At 52.6% G+C, this 5,675-nt stretch overlaps 1 protein-coding gene across 1 annotated transcript in view; it reads right to left on the bottom strand.

Annotated features, from left to right (window-relative positions):
* Nucleotides 1–5,675, bottom strand: part of LOC101632932 — an 18,588-nt gene that overhangs the window by 12,211 nt on the left and 702 nt on the right. The window lies entirely within an intron of this gene.

The following is a 5,675-nucleotide window of genomic DNA, read 5'->3' as shown; positions in this document are numbered from 1 at the left end:
GCTGTGACATCACTGCCCGCTGTTCCCCTCCCTGCGGGATTCCCCCGGCTGGAGGCTCCGTTACAGGGCCCAAGGCTGGTCACACACTGTCCCCCTGTGTGTACAGGATGCAAGAGGGAGGGTTCAGCACCCCCATGTGCCCTCCAACGCCCCTCCCCTCTGCCTGCCAGCCACTAGCTCCTCCCAGCCCCTCAGCCCCCCCAATCCTGTGTAGTGCAGGGAGCTGCCTCCTGGTGCACACTGTGGTCAGGGCCTGTCCACTTCCTGAGCAGTCGCGTGGCTCCTGGTGTTCCGGGACCTCTCACAACTCAGTCCTCCTCCCAGACGAAGGCATGAGGCCAAGACCCCAGTTCAGCTGGGCTCACCCCACAACACCCTGGCGGGTCTCTGTGGCCCCACAGCGCCCCCTGGTGGCCACAGGTCCACAGACTTATGGATTCGTGTTAATACATCAGAACAGAAATTCCCCATCCTGACTATGGGGTGGCCCCAGGTCAGCTCTGCCTTCTGTCCCACTCCCGAACACACACACACACACACACACACACACACACACACACACACACACCCTTTCCAACCTGGATGAAATTGAATGGATCTCATATCCACCTCAGCCAGTGGAAGCAAAGATCGTGTCAACCAATAATGGATTAAGAAGGCAACGACTTTTATACCTTTGCATTCTTAAGCTAAGGTGGGCAACACAGGTCACTATAACTCAGCCCATAACAATAAAGTCTAATGGCTTCAAGCGAATCCATCTTGGAAATAGAATCCATCGCTCCTCTTGGATATTCAGAGCTGTATTTTCTACCTTGTAGACTGAAGGCATTTGGTTTGATGCAATGTCCTGGCACTTGTTTAAATTAGGAACTACTAAGAAAAAGAGTTGAGAGAGGGAAAGAAAGAGCATGGAGGGAGGGAGAGAGGAGGCACATTAGCAGTGTAATTGCCAGGCCACCGCAGAACCTGCAGAAATTTGGCAGAGGAAAGCGACACCCCTGGGCCCTCTCAGGCAGGATGAGCCATCGAAGCAGCTGACGGGCTGTGGCAGAGGAAAGCAGTCTACAGCTCACACCCAGGGTGCCAGGGTGGGTGCAGCCATCTTGCGGTTCCGCCATCTTGAGGCAGGAAAGGGATTTATGCCCTGGCCCACGGAACAGGGCAGGGGCCAGGGTGCCAGAGAGGTGAGGGGTGCCCGCACTGGGAAGGGGCTGGGAGAGCTTAAGGGGAAAGGAAGGCCACCGTCATCTTCCAGGGCTTCCTCGGGCTCCGTTTGAAATAATCTGCGTGCCAGAGCGGGCATGGAGGACTCAGCCTCTGGGCTGTTGGTCTGAGGTGTCCGCCCTACGGTAGGGGACCCAGGCTTCCTGGTAAGTGTCCCCTGCACATCTCTCCAGTAGATGCTTCAAGAATCTCACCTCTGGGCTTCTGCGCAGCGGGTCGGTTTGTAGACACCAGGCCCACTCCTCGTTGCCAGGGACACGCTGTGGCACCCACTCCTGCCCAGTCTGCCCTGCTGCTCAGACCCCGGCTCCCTGCTGGCCCCACAGCAATGCCCACGGCTGTGAGCCCAGAGTCACACGGCTACCAGGGATCCCCAAAGAACCTCACTGCCTCAGGGTCCCTGGGGGCTTCTGCCTCTGTCATGTACTGCTCGGGAACATTCCTGCCGCGGTGTCTAGATTCTTTTCTGGAAAGTCCCCAGTTGATTTCCTGGGTAGCCTCGCACAAGTCCCTCCAGGAAACTTTCTTGAATCTATCCTAGAAAAGGTCGGCCTGCCCTAAAGAAGTCCTGTTACACAAGGAAACCAGAATCCACTCTCTTCTGGGGCGTTTGTTGGTAGCAGTAGAGATAGGGGTGATGAGAAATGGGGTCACATCTCAGAGGCACGCTCTGCCCCAGCTCTGCGGTCTGGTGGCCAGGGGATTTGGCGGACCCGGGCTCCAGATGCTGTGTGAAGAGGCAGCATCATGCACTAAACAGTGAACTCATTGATAACCTGGATTTCCTTTGAGACTTAGAAACTTTTACTATCACTTTTGTTTTAGGCTTTTCTATCACACTTTTCTGACTGTTTGCGTTTCACCTGTATTTTCGCTGAAATAACATTGCACATTGACCTTGTCAGAGTTTCAGGTGTACACTATTATTAATCAAGTGTGTTTATGCTGCATCGAGTTCACTGCTAAAACCCCCAGCTACCTTCCAGATCATCATTCCCTTTTTCCTAATTTATCCACCTTCTCTTCCCTTCTGATCACCACTAAGTGATCTCCTAGTCCCACAGTTTGTTTTTATTTAGTTAGTTTTTCTGTTTGTTTTCTCTACATACCACATCCATGTCTTAAATAAAAATCTGTTTCCCACCCTAACAGCATAGACCTGTGCAGCACAGAAAGACAAGGGATGGCTTCCCCATCAGTTCAGGTCTTCCATACACAGGCCAGTGTCATTTCTTGTTTGTGGCGTCTGTGGCCTTGCTGTGAACCCCGTAACTGAGAGGTCAGATTCTGTTTGACTTGTGTGTGCTGCGTGGGTTATATTGGCCGTCTATCCTGTGGATTGAAATTCCGGTCATGGGCCTACCAGGAGCCTAAACAGAATCTCAAGTGTGGGCAACAGGTTGCCAGCACCCCTTCTTGTCTGGGCCAGGGGGTTGTGCTTGGGGAGACAGCTACTGTGCAGGGTTGTGTCTTAGCTGCTGCAAAAAGACACTTGGCAGAGTTGTCCGCCTGCACCAGTCTCCAGACACTGCTGAATCATCCCTACGAGAACCACCTGTATTCCTGCCATGGGTCCTTCTGTTAAGGGGAGGATGTCCTAAAGGAACTGCAGAGTTCCGTGGACTCAGCCCCCTACGCCAGTGACTAAAAACTACAACTCCCAGCAGTCCCAGGGAGAGAACTGGGAGGACCCAAGGGCGGAGCTAAGCAGCATGCTGGGACTTTGGGGGATAAATAGGGCGCCATTTGCTTCGGGCACTCTCGCTCAGGAAACGGCTCTCGGAACTGCTTGACTCGGGGCTTTCAGTTGGTTTGTCACCAGAGCTCCAAGTCAGCCCAGCTGGTAAGATATTCCAGTTTTTGTGTCCTTTTCCTTCCCCCTTTTGTAAATAAACCCATTTTGACCCTTTTGTGTGCTCCTGCAGTACAACTGAACTTTAAGCGTGAGGCCCCACAGACAGGCGGCGCAGTTCACACTGGGGTGCCCCGTAACACTTCCTCTCCCCCTCCAACCTTCCTTCCTGGGCATCGGGATTCTGGCAGAACCACAGCGCCGCCTAGTGGCGACCGGTTGCTCTCCCCCTGCAGTCAGTGCTCCAGGTTAGCCAGGACCAGAGTGAGGCCCAGCAACAAGCCAAGGAGCGACACTACCAGGTGGCATCCTGTGACTCTCGCTCTCTTTCTCTGTCTCTCTTTCTCCCTTCCGGGTCTCCTCTCTCTCTTTGTTTTCCTCACCCTACTTCTTCCTTCTCCTCCTCTCTTTCTCCTTTCACACAAGCACACACTCAATGATTGGCGACACTGTCTACTACTTCAAAGACAGTGAACCTCCTTCAAAGACAGGTGGTTAATTGGCCTTTTTTTTTTTTTTTTGATTCAACACAGAACTAGAGATACACAGTGAACAAAGCAGAAATTTCTGCTGTCCACCCTCCTTCCTGGAACATCAAGTTCTCTTCACTCCTTTGTAGTCATTGAATGGTTACATAGTGCAAAGCTATAGGAAGACAGTGCTCTTACCTCAGTGATGTTTGTGTTCTGATAAAAACAAAAAGAAATGCATACATCATGATAGACTAGAAGATAAAAGTGTGTTATGTGGCCATTAGGAAGAACATCTCACTGTGTGCCTGAGGGTGGATCAGTCATGGTTTACAGCTCCAGCAGAATGGGATGGACGGAGAATCTCTCTGATCCATTCTGCAAACTCTATGGACACCTGGCCCCAGAGCCGTGAAGATTTCAGTTTCATCAGATCCTGTCTCTCTTCCCTCCTGTTCAAACTTTTCTCCTATCTGGGAGGGATCAAACACCAAGATGTGACAAGGCTGTGACCTCCTGTGTGTTCTGCTCAGTTAGCTGGTAGCTCTTAGTAGCCCTGACCCCTTCCTCTTGACAAAAACACAGATGTCAACATTTATATCCCGGCAGGTGAAGTGATCACTGCAGGCTGGTTTTCCAAATGGAAACCAAATCCAGACCAGATGGACATCCCGACTCTGGTCATCACCTCTCACACGTACAGGTCATCAGTTAGCACTGCAGCCCTATCTACCACTTACGACGTCGGACGTCTGTATTTATATTTGTGACACCATATAGATCACACATATGTTCCTTTTTGTTACTTGAAAGTAACATTGGCATCAACTAGCAAACATGTAGTGAACTACCATGATGCATAGGTATTATTTATTAACTTTTTAGAAAAAGATTTATTTACTGATTGATACAGAGCAGGGGTACAAGCTAGAGGTGCAGGGGTGATGAGAGGCTTCACCAGAGACAGAGTGGGGAGCAGAACAGAACGACTGACAAAGTAGACTGCTGAGGGGATCAGCGGGCGGGTCAGGAGAGGTCTGCCGTGCCATGTGGGTCACCTCCAGGGCCGCGGATCAAATTCACACCAAAGTGCAGTGCTGCATCCCAACCCGTTGCGCCACCAGGGAGGGCCTGTTTCAAAAATGATCAAGTCACCTCGCTTTGTGGTTGAGGAACTAGAGCTGCTTTGTCGGAAGGGAGCCTTTGTGTGAATGCAGGCAGGTGACCCCCAGGATAAGGCTCTCCTCAGCCTGGGGGTGGACATTGTGTGCAGATGGAGGTCATTACAAGGAGAAAACCCTCTAACTATGGGGTTCAAACAAGGATGCCGAGGATAGAGTCCAGCTTTGAAATGCCAGAGGCTCCCATCTCTCCACCACTGTGGTGAGGCCCCATCCAGGCAGCAGCTGTCTGTCTGATACAGCCAGGAATAAGCATTCAAGAGGCAGGCAGAAAAGAGCCAAGCCTGAAAGGGGTCGGGCTCCAGAGAAAGAGAAACCAGTGGGGACCCGAGACCATGGCCGCACCCCAGAGACAGGGGACCAGATACCCAAGCAGACTGGGGGCCTCCTCCGTGAGGAATAGACAGAACTAGGGTGAGCAGGGGCACATTTTTGAAAAGGTCAAGTGTGTTGGGGGGTTGGGCCTGAGACCAGGTAACCTGGAGGTCAGAGCAGGCCGGAGGGTCCCTGGGGAAGGAAGCGGGAGGGCTACAGATCTCGGAGTCCAGGCTGACCACAAGATGCCTGGGAGAACTTGAACCTGCCTGTCCTGTCCTTCATCCTCTGGCTCAGACTGGCCGAGACCACCAGGCCACGCTGTCTCTGCTGTGTGTGGTGCCTCTGAGCTGACAGGTGGTGTGGGGGGCCCAGGGGGGAAATGCTTCTGAGCCTGGGGGCCCCAGGGCTTCCTGGATGGAGGCGGAGGTTTGTGCCTGGGGAGGAGCTGGCTGTGTGGCTGTGTGGGTGGTGCACAGATGCAGGGCGGGGTCTTCTGGCTCTGGGGAGTCCGGGTGCAGGTGCAAGTGGCCATTGTCTGGGCACCATGCTGTTTTTAATGAGCCTGGTTGTAGTAGTAAAACACGAGCTCCATGGAAAAGATCATGCTTAGTGAGAAGCCAGAAAGAG

The sequence above is a fragment of the Condylura cristata genome, unplaced genomic scaffold, assembly GCF_000260355.1.
Source record: "Condylura cristata isolate star-nosed mole 26May11 unplaced genomic scaffold, ConCri1.0 scaffold00005, whole genome shotgun sequence".
Taxonomy (NCBI): domain Eukaryota; kingdom Metazoa; phylum Chordata; class Mammalia; order Eulipotyphla; family Talpidae; genus Condylura; species Condylura cristata.
The sequence above is the reverse complement of the archived record's forward strand: the minus strand, read 5'-3'. Positions and strand labels throughout refer to the sequence as shown.